The sequence below is a fragment of the Coturnix japonica genome, chromosome 4, assembly GCF_054131305.1.
Source record: "Coturnix japonica strain WE chromosome 4, WE-NBRP24, whole genome shotgun sequence".
NCBI classification, from domain to species: domain Eukaryota; kingdom Metazoa; phylum Chordata; class Aves; order Galliformes; family Phasianidae; genus Coturnix; species Coturnix japonica.
Window position 1 is genome coordinate 78,487,485 of NC_140666.1, and position 15,545 is coordinate 78,503,029.

At 39.9% G+C, this 15,545-nt stretch overlaps 1 long non-coding RNA gene across 3 annotated transcripts in view; it reads right to left on the reverse strand.

Annotated features, from left to right (window-relative positions):
- LOC116653394 (uncharacterized) overlaps positions 1–15,545 on the reverse strand; it is a 65,467-nt gene that overhangs the window by 36,224 nt on the left and 13,698 nt on the right. Inside the window, exon 3 of one of the 3 annotated variants that reach the window (XR_014945509.1) lies at positions 8,549–8,826. The exons of 1 other annotated variant lie outside the window; for it this stretch is intronic. This is a non-coding gene — a long non-coding RNA (uncharacterized LOC116653394). Of the gene's footprint in view, positions 1–8,548; positions 8,827–9,394; positions 10,657–15,545 lie in introns of those variants that run through there. One more of the 3 variants, XR_014945508.1, reaches the window with a different exon arrangement.

Genomic DNA, 15,545 nt, shown 5'->3' on the forward strand with positions numbered 1-15,545 from the left:
TCCCCAAACCAGAGTGGGCACTGGGAGGCTGCTCTCTTTGTCCCAGCACTGGACAGGGGGAACTGTGTCTTCTCACTAGGATAACGCTGAGCGTTACCTCGGCGCATACACAGGAACTAATGAACTAAGTGCTTCAGCTTTAGGGAAAGACCATTCAGTGACCACAAGCAACTGGAAAGTTGGTGGTACTTAAATCTGAAATCATAGAAGACAGATAAGTTCAAAGGTAAAATCAGAAATGGGGATGGTCCCAAGATTATGGGATCTGGAGGTAATTGAAAAGTCTAGATCAGAAGAACATAAAATGTGTGCTGCCTCATACAGCAGAAGCTGAGAAAGAAACATTTTCAGGCTTAAAAAAAAGAAAAGTGATACTCTAATGAGGAAAAAATGCAGTTATTTTATTCTGCCAAACCTTGCACGTCATGTAAGAATAGTAAGAAGAAAATAAATAAGCAGTTGATATTTTACACTTCTGTGGGTGAATCCGCATGTATGAAGCACTCAGAAATTAAAGCTTCACATCCATTTTTAACTTCATTAATTTAGGTGCTGAAACTTGCTGAAGCAAAATAAAGCAATGAGCTAAAGTAGAAGAAAGCAGGCAGAAGTTATTAACAGGCTAACAGCATGGCCATTGCCTAGGGCCAGAAATAGCTGATGGATGATACGACAATAGTCAACAGACAAATCCTCATTACAATTGTAAATTTTGTGTCCCAAACAATTTAATCTCTTCAGTATGATCCCTAACCTCACTCCTTGCAGCAGCTGCACCACCACCTTTCAACACTTGCATACTTTGCTCATTCTGTATCCCTGGCACAGAGCAGAGATTGCCATCCTCAAAGTAAAATGGTAGTTCTAGAGAAACATCAGGGTGAGATGGAAAGTCCAGTTGTGCATTGGCAGCCTATAGCATGCCAATATACCATTGTATATGTGCATTGGCATACCTATAGCATGCTGACAGGTAACACTGCCCAATAGTGGATTTTCTGGGGAAACAGTGAGAGAAGGAAGTGCACACTTTGCAAGTACTGACAAATGCAGGCTTCAGCCCCTATCACAAGGCATAGAGATGCAGACACAAAGCACCTGGCTAAACTTGTGCTTTGTATTCTCAGCTCTCAAGTGAAGTCAGCAAATACAGTTGCATTAAAGCAGAAAAAAGAGGCTCACAGAGCCACAATGAGTTTGAGCAGTAAATCTTCCTCTTGATTAATGTTATAATTATGAGCTGTATGTTCACATGCTCTTCTTTTTGTAACACTTTTTTTTTACAAATTTCATGTAAATATAGATAAAGCATACACAAACTGACTGAGGTACAGATGTAGTTGTTGCATGAGGGCACCCAACTTACACAAAGAGCAGCAGCCAAGCACAGCCTGCCCAAGCCCACTCCATCCCACCTGGCCTCTGGGCAAGGGAAAGCCATGGGGATTGTTTAGTCTGGAACTGCCCAGCCTGGAGGAGGATCAGGATGAGACCTTATAGTTCTCTACAACTATCTGAAAGGAGGTTGTGGTGAGGTGGGGGATCAGCATCTTCTCTCTGGTAACTGTGATAGGACAAGAAGGAATGGCCTCAAGTTGCACCAGCAGAGGTTCAGATTGGATATTAGGAAAAAAGTCTTCTCAGAAAGAGTGGTTGGGCACTGGAACAGGTTGCCCAGGGAGGTGGTAGAGTCACCATCTATGGAAATGTTGAAGAAATGTGTAGATGTGGCTCTGAGGGACAAGGTCAGTGGTTAGATGGTTTGACTAGATGATCTTATAGGTATTTTTCCAGCCATAATGACTCTATGATTCTAAATATGGCTGGACAACCCTTACTCGTCTTCCTTCAAAACATCTGGCGGTTTTATTTGCCACCTATGAAATGTTTTTTATCTGTAGGATTCACCTTGCTCACATTACAGATAGGTGAAGCAGACTGTAACGTGCGGAGCTAACTTCCCATCTGCTGTAAACTCACTGGAGTCACTGAACTCATACATATTGCAAACGTGGCCTGCATATTAAAAAAAAAAAAAAGAAAAAAAAAAGGATGTTTTATTTTTTCTTTGACTTGTACATTATCTGTCTGGGGACTGAGACAGACCAACTCCGCAGAAGAAACTTAGCTCACTCTGCTTTATAAGTGGTGAGAGCAACTATCTAGATACTTGATTAATGAAAATTGTCTGTGGTGTGAAGCCTATGACTAACATGTTCAATAGGACTCTATTGATAAATTACCATACATCTCCAACCATGCTATAATTAGGTTATTGGGCAGCGTTGTAAATCTAATTCAATTCTTATTGATGTATCTCAGCTCTGTCCCATCCTGTGGGATTCCTGGAAAACCAAATTGTTGTTTTTACACCTTTCTAATTTCAGAGAAACACACCTCCACTCAAGGAAATCTTCTGGATACAACCTATTGCTGAGTGCATTAACTGGGGGCTCATTACTTTCGTGCTGTTGTTTGTTGCTTCTGTTTCTGTTGTTTCTGCATTCCAAGCTCACATGAAACAGAGACAAAACGGTAAGGTGCTCTCATTGCTTGGCCGCAGCTGCTGCTGTTTCCCATTTTGAGCTTAGATTCAGCTCGCCTCTAACTTCACTGGTACATTGAATCCATCTGAAATGCAGAGAGCTGTCTGTGAAAGAATGGGCCATCTCAGCTCATCGAGGTCCTGAACAAAAAGATACCAAACTCTTTGTTCCAGCTGAAAGGACTGATTCTCCTATTTTGTTTTGGGTTATTAGCCCTTCGTTTATATGAAGTGCTGCAGTTGGCTCATGCCTCAGGTGACCTGAAAAGAATTGAAATTCACTTCTGGGGTCTAATTAGCTCATCTTGCATGTCATTTTGCACGGTGCAGGAGGATAATAAATAAATAAATACTATCAAAATTTGCACATTGGAATGGAAAAGCTACTGATCCAGATACCCCTCAATTTATTTCAAGTGGAAGAAGTAACGACCTGAGTCATTTCAAAGGTGAGATTCAAAGATGAGACAAACATCTAACTACTCCTAGCTTTACTCGTTGCCCCAGTTCACGAACCAAAGTGTGATTGCCATTCAAGTTCTCCCTCCCAAGGCATAGTTTCAGCTAACAAACTAATGCTTTCTTCTTTACCCTCCACAATTTTCTTTCTTTCTGTGCTTCCCTCTGCCCTTACTGAGCTTAATGATCTCCCCAGGTTGCTCTGCAGCTAATTAGGGCCAGACACAGGTAGCATCAAGTGATTCATTCCATAGGCTGCTGCAAAGCCAAGCCAAAGCCCTACGCCAACCAGCTGAGAACCCCAGCTGCTCTGTGCTTCTGTTTTACTCACCCACTGGGCTTCTGCAGCATACAAGGATTCTCATGTACTAATTCCAAGGGAAACATGAAAAACGTACTTTGACTGAATTAGGTTCTCAAATGTTATGATACATTGATATTTCCTTACAAAGGCAGATTCCAATTTTTAATTTCTGAATGTCTAAGTTCCCTTTGAGAATTGGATGGAAATAACTTTCATCTCTTGTAAGAGTGCAGCAATATGATTTTAGCAAAGTTTATAGTTCCAGATATTTTAACTGTTCCATCATAGGATGGTGAGCAAGCTAAAGACTCCTCTATAAAGCCCTGGTTTCCTTTTAACAATATGTGGTTAGTCTGCTCCTATTTCATTTCTGGTTGGTATTGATTTGTTTATTTTTCTGAGTTATCTGTTGCCTTTCCATTATCCCTTGCCCATTACTCTTTGAGAGTCCTGCCTATTCTTTCTATCAGTTCACTGTAAGGGCCAATTGAGAGATAAGTCAGACTCTCAAAAAGCTGTGGCTGTTGTCCGTTCTGCCCCAAAAGCATGTTTCCCTCCATTACAACGTCTAACTGTTTGTGCACAGAAATATGTGCTCCCTAAGCTAAGAGATGTTAGCAGAAGTAGAACACAGGTATTAAATAAGAAACTGCTGTCAAGATGGTCATTAGCAGAAAAAGAAATGTATAAATATATCAGCATTTCATATAGGACAAAGGAAGCCAGGATTTTACTCACTGGATAGAAAGAAATGTAGATGGGAAATAATTTCTATTTTCCGTTTTCTGATCTGGATTCTTTTATTTCAGTGCTTATATGCTGATACACAAGAGCAATAAGAAAAGGCTGGGCATTTTGAATATTGCTGCAGGGCTTATGTTATGGCTTTCCCAATCTGCAAGAATGCATCTTAAGACTCTCATCACAAGGTAAACCTCAGACTGCCTAATTTCTGGGAAGGTAAAAATATCACTGGCTAAAATGAGCAAGCTTTTCAGAGAACACAATAAATTCACAGAACATATTTTTCACATCTCCCATCTGGTTGGCATCTGCTAGGCTCCATGTCACTACAGAATGTGTAAGATTTTTTTTTTCCACTGGTTTTTGTTAAATTATCCCAAATTAAAAAAAAAAAAAAATAGTGAAAATATTAAGCCTATCTTAGAGAGATGAGAGAGAGGAAGAGAGAATCTTTGTGCAAGTGTCCTGACACTCTTTGGTTAATGACGGCTTTCTAAACCAGTGAGACAAATAAGTGGGGATGCAGGCAAAGCAAACTGCCACAGCCAGGTTCAGGACCAGCAGACCCCAGCCCAGGATATGTGCTCACAATGAGGTATGTGCTGGTGGCCAGTTTACAAGTTACTGATCTCACATCTCTTGCAATGACCACAAAGTTGTTTCATAATATATTTAATTCTCATTGCATAAAAGGCAATCGCAAACAGAAAACAATGCCAGTTTTGCCAGTTAGCATCGTTTGATCATTGTATTTATTAAATGTCTGGCCTAATTTTCGTCACTGTAAGTATTGTAAAAATTCCTCTTTGAAGAACAGCTGAAAGAAATTCCTGTGAAACATGTCTGTAAAGGCAGAAAGCTTGTTTTTTGTTGTTGTTTTGCCTTAGGGGGTTCCCTACATGTCAAAGCAGTAAATCTTCATATATATGAATTGTATATTCACCCAAAATGTCTTATTATCCTGCTTATTGGGTCACTTTCACCTGTTTTATACAATTGTTATTCCACTTTCCCCAGGGAATCATTGCTGATTCTAAGCAGTATTGGATAAAGATGAGGCCAGACCACACTTCAGAATTATTTCAACTTTGTTTTGTGAAAGGTTGATTTAACATTAGATCAAGCATCTCTTGAGATGCTTTTCATAAATTTGAAGTTCTACCCAAATATCATGTTTTGTGATAATCACATGCCTTGTAAGTCATGGATTATGTGCATCATGTAAGATATTAAACCTGTCAAGATGTTGTTTTTAATATGTCTTTTAGTTAAGACCATATCTTGACATGAATTATTCCTACCATAGTCTCTCACACGCTGGTTCAGCAAGCAATCATCCACTGCATCCATCATTTCTGTTGCTGCCTCACCATATGTCTCTGAGGGGGTAGAGGAGGGAAGTTTCCAGTTAATCATTTTTTTTGTATTTGGTATGCAAATCACTTAAAACTGAATGATGTGGCAATTTCAAACAGAATTGTCCTAAGACTGCAGTTTGAGCACTGAGTTGCTCGATAGATTCGCTATTTCCTTGTTTTGTTTTGTTTTGTTTTTTGGTTGGATCTTGGTTTTGTGGTTTTGTTTTGTTACCTTTTTTTGCATCTTAACAAAATTTAACAGCTAGAAAAGAAAATTCTCATGATAGCGTCTAGCCTATTTTCTCCTCAGAGATATCTTTGCAGAAAAAAATTGGGTTTATATTATCTTAGCAAGAGACTTCTGCTTTTAATATTTCAAACCTTCATCTGCCCTTGGCTGCTATGGCATTCATCTATCTGACAAAAAGGGGAAAAGAAAGTGCCAGTCAACGAGTGAATGCTCCTTTAAGTAAACTTGTTAGCAAGGCATAATGACCCCTCCAGGGTCCTGTGACTCCTGCAGGCAATGGGTGACATGGTGCGGCCAGACTCAGGACAGGACTGGAACAATGGAGCTTTTGCTTTAAGAACAATCTGTTTTCATCAGCCGTGAATTAATGCACAGAACAGTGGCACTGCGTAGGTTGCTCTTGGCTCTCTGAAGATGCGTGTAATGAGTGAAACAATGGCTTGTTAAGTTTAAGATTCATTTTATAACCCCATGAAAAGCTCTGCTTACTGCTTCTCAATACTGGGAGTTGTCCAGCTGCAAATGCACATCAGCAATGTACTAAAGGCTCAAATTCAGGACACACAGCAAAGACTGAATAAAATCTTTACACACAACCAGAAACACAGTGAGAGTTGAATTTCTCATCTGCATAAGCCATGATGTCTGTGCAGAACAGGTAAAGGCAGAGATGAGGTGAAAGGACAATCATCGCCCTTCTGAATTCTTTCTAAAATCTGTGCTGGGTATGGACAATGAGTAATCTCTCAGGCTTCCTATGCTTTCTTTTCTATAGATTGTAGCAGAGGTACATAGAAGCTCCCACCTCCATCAGCAACTGGTTTTGATTTCATACTTTCTCTAAAAGTAATGACATATTTTATAAGCAGCTGTTTATTTTGTGGGATCATCAGGTCAACTTGGAGCACAACTCATGAGGCAAGTACAGCAGCTTACTGAGTGTTTCCTTCTTTGCTTTCAGACAGAAAAGTCTCGTGCTTCTGATAAGGGATCCTCCTGTGCAGTGCTTGTAGACAGTCCAACTGTGGATTGGAGGTGGTAAAGTCACCATCCCTGGAGCTGTTCAAGAAAAGCAACGAGTGACGTGATCTAGAGCAGTCAGAGGCATGGGCTGATGACTGGACTAGATGATCTTTGTGGTCCTTCCAACCATAGTGATTCTATGATTCTTTTCTATAAAAGGGGAAAGCAAAGAATAAAGGGATAGATACATTGTTTTGAAATTTTATTCAGTACTTTTTGCATACAAAAACTCACAGTTACATGTAGAACAAGGGATGGCATGTGGATTTCTTTTGCCAGTTGACTGTACAAATTGCTAGATGATGCAATCATATTTCCTGTTAGTTCTTGTTTGATGTATTGAATGTTGGAGGTTTCTCCTCATGGCAGAACAGCTTCAGTCAAAGTCAGCTGCTCTATGCCCCTCACACCCCACACTGCCTCCTGCAGCAATCATCATGTGGCTGGGCTTCTCATCTGGGCAGAGGTGAAAGATCTGGGCTGGAATCCCCTCCAGCAGTCAGGAAGCTGAGACCAAGTACCTAAGACACTCTGCAGGAGATCCAGCTCTCACTGTAAAACAGTACAGCATATATTGTGCAGTTGTGAAGTTTTGGAGAAAATAACTTCAAAATTACCAGTTTTAGAATATGCACTTTAATTTTGCCTATTTGGGGTTCTTGTTATTGTTTTGGTTTTTGTTGTTATTTTTTGTTTGTTTTTAATGATTTCCCCAAACTCTATCCTAAAAAGTAGTCCTGTTAGTTCTGTTACAAATGCTACATTGCCTGATATTGACGGAGAAGTGGCTGTTTCTCACACTGACTGGATATTACAGGTGTCCAAATTTCTCTGCTGAGAGCATTTCTGCTATTCAGAAACAGGAGGTCTTGTGGTTTAGTGCCTGTGAGGGCAATTGTATCCAGCATAAAGTTGTTCTTTGGAGCTAAGCTGTGCCACTGAGACTAGAAATGTTTCATTCAGATATTTTCCTTGTACAGCAATACTTTGAAGCTGGATGTGAATGTTCCTTGGTTATAGCATATAACTCCAAACTCCTACACCATCATTAAAAACACTGACTTCTGTTTTGCAAAAGGAATATTTCAATCATTGAATCATAGATTGGCTTGATTTGGAAGGGAGCTCATAGATCATCTAGTTCTACCCACCTGCCATGGGCAGGGTTGCCAACCACTAAATCATCACTAGATCAGGCTGCTCAGGGCCCATCCAGCCTGACTTTGAACACCTCCAGGGATGAGGCATTCACAAATTCTCTGGGCAGTTTGTGCCTCACCAAAAATTGCCCATTCAATCTGGCTATTAAACAGGCAGCAGATTCACTCCATGGATACCCATCTGGGTCCTCCCCATGTGCTGAACCACTCAATTTTGCAGCTCAGAAACCACTGATCAAACCCTCATGCTGGTATTTGTGTCTCAAAATCTTAGACTTTTAAGCGTGGAACAGGTAAGTGTAGAGCAGCCTGAGGCAGAGTGCTTCTATCACACAGAATCTCTATTCTATACCTGGGAGGAGGAGCACTGTGTGCATCCCATTACAAGTTGGAAAATGATTATTTAGTCCTCTGAGATACTCTCTCTCTCTCTCTCTCTCTCTCTCTCTCTATATATATATATATATATATATATATATTACTGTTAGAATAAGAAGTGAGAATGTGACTCAAAACTTGCTCCATGTCTTGCAAAGAAACAACAAAACTGATGTAGATGGCAAAGATTCTGGGTCAAGAACCTCACCTGAGAAGGGCAAGTTGAGGCCTTCATTTCACATACTCCTATGAAGAAGGGACACTTCTTTACTTGGAAAAATAATGACCGCTATCTGAAAATCATATATTTTATTTTTTCTCTGTAACTCACAGACATTTTACAATGGCAATAAAGTTTTAATTTAAAGCATCAATGATACAATCTTTCAAGAGGTAATGCTTGGTTTAGTCCTTGGCAGCTCTTTGGTCCAAATCTCTTGTCTTCACTTTTCATGGGCCATTAACGAAGAGATGAACTGCAGAAGAGAAACTTGATCCATTAAATCCATGCCATTAGTTCTTTGTCCTCTTTATCAATTGTATCCAGGTCTAGTTGGTGTCTGGAATTTTCCACGAACATCCATTGCTTGTTCTGTGCTTCTTTCCTGTTTGGACAGTTGTCATTTTAGACTAAGCTTATCTTTTGCCTACAAGATCTATTGCATGGAGGGAAAACTTTCTATGAATACTGATATTTTATTGACTCATTTTATTTCTCAAAAAATGCTATGACTTTGCATAACTCTTGATCTGGAATGTCTTGTTTTCCTGCCTAAAGAAACATTAATCATAAATTCAAGAAAGACAAGGGAACAAAAATAAAAGAGATGAAACTGGAACAAGAAATGCATAAAACATTGGAAAGATGTAAACAAAATTGCCAAACATGTCTTTTATATCATAAGAATACCAATGATTTTATAGAAATAATTGCTTACATGCTAAAGAAAAATGCTTCTGATCATGACTGTTGTATTCTGTTTTGATAGCCCAAAATATTCCAGTGTCTGAAGCAATTGAAGTATTGAAGTAATTTTCCTTTCAAAGTAAAAAGAAATATCAAATACAGAAACAGAACTAACAATACCCAGCTTTTTTGACAAAAAAAAAAAAAAAAGTTAGAACAATTTTGAATAACTTAGAGAAAGATAATGATACCAGATTTCCTTTCATTTATGAAAAAAAATGCAATGAATATTTTCAGCAAAAATAGGTACTCATTTAAAGATTGCTTTACTTGACAAGCTATTTTCTTTGAAAAGTGAACCAGAAGATTCTTCACTGTTTCAGTGTGTGAGTTTCCTGTGCTTATCACCTTAATGTTTGAAAGATATTTAACACTGTTAAGAATAGGCAAAAATTGTCTTCCAGCTACACTATGTGAGGCAGAAAGGCGTGGTCACACCTAAGCTTCAAGAAACAACTGCTCCATTTTGGATGTTTAGTTTGAATTCTTCCAAGCTAATGACACAGAAGCATCTGAAATTAATAAGCCTATATTAATAACCTAATAAAGGGCACTCTGAGGAGAAAACTGCAAAAATATAAATGGGTTCACTTGATGCAGCATCATTCCCCACCTGAGGCTACCTCCCCTTTGTCAGCGCAGTGAGGTGGGAGGGTCAGCCACAGGTGGCACTCATCCTTCAGCACAGCAACAGAGTGATATCCCCATATCAAGAAAGGACAACTGTTTTAAGGGTCTGAAAAAATGCTTCCATGATTTTTTCCAGGCCAACTGGAGATTTTCTATCTAAACGCATGGAGATACGATACCAATGTGATGTGGTTATTCTGGAGCGGAAGGTGCTGGGTGTAGGGCTGGGAGAAGCAGGACAACACAGCTCAAAGCATCCCACCATGAATGTGTGCAGGGAAGGGATAGGAGAGCAGTGCCTGGCTGTTCTTCTGTATTTAAACATGAGCAGGAGCTTCAGCACCCTGCAGCTATGCTGGCCTGCGAGGGAGTGGTTTACACTGGTCTGGTATTGTTACCCAGAATCAAAGAGTTCAGAAAATGCATACCAGAGAAAATACATTTCCAATGTTAAGAAAGAGAAAAGGATTACATTACATTGAAAACACTATACAAAGGATTTATCTGTTCTCTACCTGCCTAGTTTGTAGAGGATTTGGATGGATTTTAACTACAGGGAGTCAGCTATTCTGACTGTAGGGACTGCACAAATAAGCATGGTCTCCATTCAGATCGTACAGACAACCTTTATTTTCTTACACTGCTCAGCAGTACCATAGGTGTATGCTGTCTCAGTGTGCTGCACATCCTACCTGTTTCCATGCTTCATCCAACACTCTTCTTCCATAGAAATTGGAATCCACAGCTTGCTTTGGCATATGGATTTTCTTCTTCTTAGGGACTGCTAACATCTCATAGGTGAAGGCAGGATGCCAACTAAAGAGCAACATGTTTTTTTCTGAAGACACGGGAAAAAATTGGACCAGCAGCAGTGAAACTTTATGCATTTTACTCAGTTTATTAACTGCTAAGTTTCGTTATAACAATAATACTAGGATGCTTTGCTGTTTCTCTGTCTTTTCTTTCCTCCCTACAAAGATGGGAGCAATTCTCATCCTATCTACTATAGTACTGCCTTGTAAAAACAAACACAAAGAGCACATTTAACGGAAGGGAGAGAAGCACAAAATAAACATACCATTATTTTGCTTGTCTCCTAGAAAAAAATACAAACACACACAAAAAAACCCACTGAATTTTCAATGCTGTTTTACTAAAACAAATTTTGAGACCCCCAGCAACAAACAGATAGTCACTCATTAGTAAGAATCCCAGTGGATATTGTGGAGTCTGACTACTCATGCTTTTGAGATGTAAATATGAAAAATGCTTTTTGAAGAACTAAAATGTAAAAGCAGTTAAAGTTCAGGATTCAATTTTTTCCTCGCCTTTTGAGTGATAAATGCATTTACATTTTAATTTTCAGTGTTTTCAATTTTCATCAGTGAAAGGCTGTATTTCTGGATGAAAAGCACAATAATAAAATGTTCTCCAGTCCATAATTTTCTTGTAATTCACAGAAATGATCTGAGGGCATATAGCTCACTACAATATATATTATAGTGTTCAGTGTGGAGAACTCAATTGTTAGGGCAGCAATTTCAAACATATGTATATTAATGAACTGGTTTGGGCTTCATTAGAAATTCCTATGGAGTTTTTTGCTGACATAGAATCATCTTCACTATAATCTTACAAATCTGCAAAGATTGTCAGGACTGTTCATGTTATTTCATTTATTCAATCAATATATGTGTGTCAATGCCAATTACCCTGCAGAAATCCATGTAATAGTCTTATTTTTTTTAAGGCCATATGGCATCATAGATTATGAAAGGAACAGAACAATGCAACATGCTATGCCTTACATTATTTGGCAAAGCATCGTGGCATTATTTATAAGTGGAACTTACTATATGTCTTTTTCTGCTTTTATTGCAATCAGTTCCCTTCCTGCACTTGAAAGGATAAAGCAGAGTAAAAAATGTGGGGGGAAAGAAAGAAAAAAAAGGAAAAAGGGTCTGAGCAAACACTGGATATATTATTGGTCTTGGACTCACACCTACTCACTTTAATCACACTGGATGCTAGAAAGAAGCTGTAGAAAAAATATTGTAACTTGCCAAACAAAAAACAGCATCTACAGCTAACAACTGCTCAATGCAGAACCCATTGTAAAACGTGAGATAGGTATGCAGGGCTACAAAAACATACAGATTCTATTCTCAAAAACAAACAAACCAACAAAACCTTGCTACATCAATAAATAAGATAAGTTGAAAAATGAGCATAAGGCAAATATATAGGAGGTCAACAAAATTCAGGTATCTAATGCTCAGAAGTGAAGCTGAAAAACAGCAGAGAGGAGAATGCATTCAACACATTGCCAAAGAGCAGAGACAGGCTGCAAGCAATAGCTTGCCTCTTTGGGGAACCAGCAATTCTTCCTCATCACAAGAGCTCCTGCAGTTGGGATGTGTCCCTCTGCCTGTGCTAGGGAAGAGCAGAGAGCTTCTTTGGGGGCTGCTCTGTATGGAAACGGCACTCTTATTTATTGCAGTTAATTTTATTTTTTTTCTGCCTGCAGCTGGCACCTTGCTCTACTCCCATACACTCCAATTTCCCTCTCTAAAGCTTCACTTTGATAGAATCATAGAACCAAGGATGGAAAGACCAATAAGATCATCTAGTCTATTAACCCATTTTCTCCCTGCCTAGGTGTGCAGAAACTCCCACCAGCACTCCTTGCACCTGATTCATTTATGTCTTCTGATTGGGTTTCATTTGTCAGGCTTGGCCATCCATCTTTCCAGGAGGCTATCAGGTTCCTTCATCTTGTCTCAGTGCAAGAGATAGGGCTGTGAAGGCTATCACTTCAACCTTCTGCTCTCCTTCAGCTCTGGTGCTCTGAAGGACTTATCTGCATCTACATCTCCCCATCTAGGGAAGCAAGAGACTCTTCCACAACAGGAGACCAAAACCCCGGCCTTTGCAACACAGTGACTGGAGAGCTGGCTGCTTTGGTGGTAATATCACAGAATGGTTTAGGTTGGAAGGGACCTTTAAGATCATGTAGTTCCAACCCCCCTACTATAGACAGGGACTCCTCCCTCTAGACCAGGTTTCTCACGGCCCCATCCAGCCTAGCCTTGAACACTTCTAGGGAGAGGACATTCACAGCCTTGCTGAGCAATCTATTCCAATGTCTCACTATTTTCACAGTAAAGAATTTCTTCCTAATATCTAGTCTAGTTTAAAACCATTTCCTCATATTCTGTCACTAAAGGTATGTTGCTGATATGTCTAAGAATAAGCACAAGGAAGAGGAAAATCTTTTTAAACTAAAAGTTAGAGTATGCTTTGGCATCATTGCTGTAAATGATGCATGAACCACATCATACTGGAAACAAACAACCAAGGTTGGTCTGGGAGTCTAACTTGTTTTGATAGAAAGATCAAGAACAAGATTCTGCAACACAATGTTTGCTCAGATTAGAAGAGACACCAGTCCTGGTGCAACCGACACAATTTTAGGTGTGAATGTTGTAAGAACAGTACTCTGAAAATTGAAAGAAAGCATATTCACTTCTACAATGATGATTCCTCATTACATTTTCATAGCTGTACATATTATTCTAAATTTTATACGTGCATTTATTGACAAAGCAATGTTGTCGATATCTTTATTCTGAGACATCATCTACTGAAGCAGTCTTGAAAACCAAGTACTGTAATAAAACACATTGCACTTTCTCCCTCGAAGGATCATGTCCTTCACATTTCTGGTAACTTAGTCAAGATTGTTGTGCTTGCTCATCCTAAATTTATTTGACCTTAATCCATGCTTGATGATGCACTGAGAAAACCAGTAGGGACACAGCAGACAAAATAAGAGATGTGCCTCATGGCAGGGAGCAGTTTATTCTAATGATTATTTATAAACCCCTTCAGTTCCCCAAGATGTGCTTTAGTGCTTGATTATGTGGTTTTTTTTCAATGTTTTAAAAGCTGTTCCTAATAATACGGCAGATTTCTCTGGCTGTTAGAATTGTTTAAGCTTCCAGTTACTTTTGTGCAAGTGATGATGCTAAAAGGAGTCACTTACCCCTAGTCACAGACTGTAACTAAGAACAGGGAACATCACCACTGAGTACCTACCCCTTATAAAAGGCCCCTTGAGATTTTTGAACTCCCCAGATGTCTCTGTTTTTTTTTTTCCCCAAGCTAAGGCTGCAGAACTTGGCTGCGAGTTCGCAAGTGCCAAGGAGCTGAACTAGGTTTTACTGCTCCATTACTCATGTGTCTCTGTTTTTCCCCAAACTCTTTATATAGCTGCCACAACTCCTCTGCACCTTGCAAGAGATGGATGAGCCAAGAAACACCTCTTTAGCAATAACTGTAGTACTTGCCAAGTGCCAAGTCATCTATTTTACGTAGGATACAAGCAGTAGCTCTGTGTGCTAGACTGCAGGCCAACCATCCTGTAAATAAATTCTTGTCTTTTCAAGCTGACCCTCTGTACACATTTAAACACTTCATTTTGTAGGCCTGGGATGCACTGTGATGCAGGGCACCTGAAGCTGGGCAATGCAGCCTGGCAAGATGGCAGGACCTGCAAGGAGCTACTCTTAGAGAATGGCACCACTGAGAGGCAGAAACCTCCCTTGCCCAAGAGCAAAGATGGAGTTTTCTGTAAGAGCCTGAACATATCCTGGTGAGGAGGGGAAATCACTTTTCAAGGGGATGAGTGCTGGGGATTTTTAAGCTAAACTGTAAATATACACAAATTTATAGAATAATAGAATCATTAAGATTTTTTAAGTCCAACCATTAACTCATCATCACCATGCCCACTAAACCATGACCCTCAGTGTCACATTTCCACATTTCTTGAACACTTCCAGGGATGGTGACTCCACCACCGATCTATTCTTTCAGAGAATAAATATCTAATCTGAACCTCCCCTGGCACAACTTAAAGCTGTCATCTCTTGTCCTACCACTGTAACCTGTGAGAAGAGGCCAACCCCACCTCATCACAATCTGTTTTCAGGCAGTTGTAGACAGCAATATGGCCTTTCCTGAGCCTCCTCTTCTTTAGACTAAAGAATCCCACCTCCATCAGTTGTTCCTCATAAGACTTGTGCCTCATACCATTCATCAACTTTTTAGCCCTTCTCTGGACATGCTCTAGGGCCTCAGTGTCTTTCTCATGGTGTTCCTATAGTAGACTTGCAGTGACCTTTCTCCAGGATAGATTTTCCCTCATTTGGGTACTGCTATTCCCCAGCAAGCTGCAGAAATGGACTTACAGCAGAGAGCACAGCTCTACTCCTACTGCATATAACTGCAAAGCTGCCTGGCTTGAGCAGGACAGGCGTGCGTGGGATGAATTCATCTCACTGCAGCAGTGAATATCCCCACTTCCCATTTAAATGCAGGCACAGAAGTTTCTCACTCAACCCCTAACCTGTGCAGCCCATCTCTGCTGGGCACGCCTGCCCTCCCTTACAGCACTGTGCCCCGATTATCCCAGGTACAAAGTGGGGAAAAAATACTCAGAGTGGGCTTTGGTTCTCTTAGGCTGTAGCTCCTGGATTGGGTGGGTTTTTCTGCTTGCAGCTGAGCTGACTTTTGCAGCAAATAGCATAGATTAAGCTCTGTGCTCTGAGCAGGGATTTCTCATTTCATACATCATTTATAACTTTCTGCAGTGATTCCATAAAGTCAGTATCTCTCCGTAACACAAAGATGAGAAGGATGGAAAATATAGCTGAAAAAGTGACA